Source organism: Herpailurus yagouaroundi, unplaced genomic scaffold, assembly GCF_014898765.1.
Source record: "Herpailurus yagouaroundi ecotype Mexico unplaced genomic scaffold, PumYag 141, whole genome shotgun sequence".
Taxonomy (NCBI): Eukaryota; Metazoa; Chordata; class Mammalia; order Carnivora; family Felidae; genus Herpailurus; species Herpailurus yagouaroundi.
In genome coordinates this window covers 5,354,217-5,355,974 of record NW_024412396.1, presented here as the reverse complement: position 1 = coordinate 5,355,974, position 1,758 = coordinate 5,354,217, and the positions used below count along the sequence as shown (strand labels likewise).

At 34.9% G+C, this 1,758-nt stretch overlaps 1 pseudogene; it reads right to left on the bottom strand.

Moving 5' to 3' along the window:
* Positions 1-788: 788 nt before the first annotated feature.
* On the bottom strand, positions 789-1,095 carry LOC121031261 (60S acidic ribosomal protein P1-like; annotated as a pseudogene).
* Positions 1,096-1,758: the final 663 nt, after the last annotated feature.

The following is a 1,758-nucleotide window of genomic DNA, read 5'->3' as shown; positions in this document are numbered from 1 at the left end:
TAAAGGAAGCTGGCTCTAGTGCAGGATAAAGTAGAACAAACTTAGTTGGGGTGATTTTTTTTTTGTAACAAAGAAATAAAAGATTTGCTTACCAAAGCCTAAAGATACACTGTAAAATTAGATCTAATGTTACAAAACACAAGTACAGAATATGGCTGAATACTACTTCCTTTTCCTATAAAATGTATGTATTCAGTGGTCTTACCTAGGTTATAGCTAGTAAGGTAAAACTCTGATGCAAAATCATGTCCTCCTTAGGATATATTTCTTTAAAAAATAATTCATTTGTAATTCCTTTAAAAAAAGTCTAAAAGAAAAAACAGCTTTTATCTTATGACACAGTTTATACATCCCATAGTGAGATAATTTTCTCAAAACTTGAAATTTGGTGTCTTGTAGAAAAATGTTAACAAGGAAATTAATTTTCCAACTATTGGCATTACTGGAAAAATATTATGTATTAGTTTTTCTTTAGTTTAATGGGGTTTTGTTTATGCTGCTTTTCTTTTTATTATGTAATATTTGATGATTTATAGAATTTTATAATAATAGTATCAAATTGTATCCACAGTAATTCATCACCCTATTTAAGATCTGAATATCTCTAATATCACTGAATCGTCTGTGTGTTTTTCCCAATTTTATATTCCAGACCTTATGTATTCTGCTCCATTTTCCCCTCTTCGAGGTCAACTACTACTTTTTATGTTTACTGTTTCTTTACTTTTTATTATTTTTAAAATTTTTTTAAGAGTTCAGCTTTTAATTGAACAGGTCACAGAAGGGGTTTAGTCAAAAAGCTCAAAGTCCATGTCATCATCAGACTCTTCTGATTTTTCTTTCTTTCCTTCCACTTTCTTCTCCTTAGCTGGGCCTCCAGCTGCTGAGGTGGGCCCACCAGCTCCGACCTTTGCAGATAAGGCTCCAGATGTTGAGGATGTTGGTCAGGGCCTTTGCAAATAAGGGAGGCCAGAAAAGTCCAACTTTTACACCTGCTGCTTTAACGATGGCACTGATCTTCTCAGTCACCATTACCTCATCATTGTACAAGATGAGAGCAGAGTAGATGCAGATGAGCTTGAAGGCAGATGCCATTGTGCTGGAGAGGGCTGAGCAGGTGCTACTGGGCGCCATGCTAGTCCCGGATGAAGAGAGGGCCTCACCCCTATGCGGCCTTCCCTTCTGCGGAAGGACCTAGGATCTCACAGGCAGCTGAGGACAGTTTGCTTTTTATTTTAAAAAGCTTTCCCACATGTGTAAATTGTTGCTGACGAATATATTGTGTAAAGAAGTATGCAGTCTTCTGGAGCTTGTTTTCTTTTGCTTATTACTAATAGTTACCCATATTATCATTCATAACTATATCTGTTCTTTTGACTGATTTTTGATATTTTATTAGCTAAACACACCACAGTTTAGTTATCTCTCTCTGGTCCATGGAATCTAGGTTGCTGTTACTAACAATAAGGCTATGAACGGTTTTTACACATCTATAGGTGCATGTCATATATAGGTCATATACTTACAAGCGGAATTTACAAGTACTGAATGAAGTATGCACATGATCAAATTTACAAGATAAGACTAAACTGTTGTCCAAAATTGTTAAACCAATTTAGACATTTCCTGGTAGTTTATAAGGATTCACAGTGCTCCCTAGCCTTATCAGCACTTGTTATTATCAGATTTATTCATTTTGTCTATTTACTGGGTGTAACATTTTGTTTTTCATTTTAATTTATATTGCTGTAATGACTA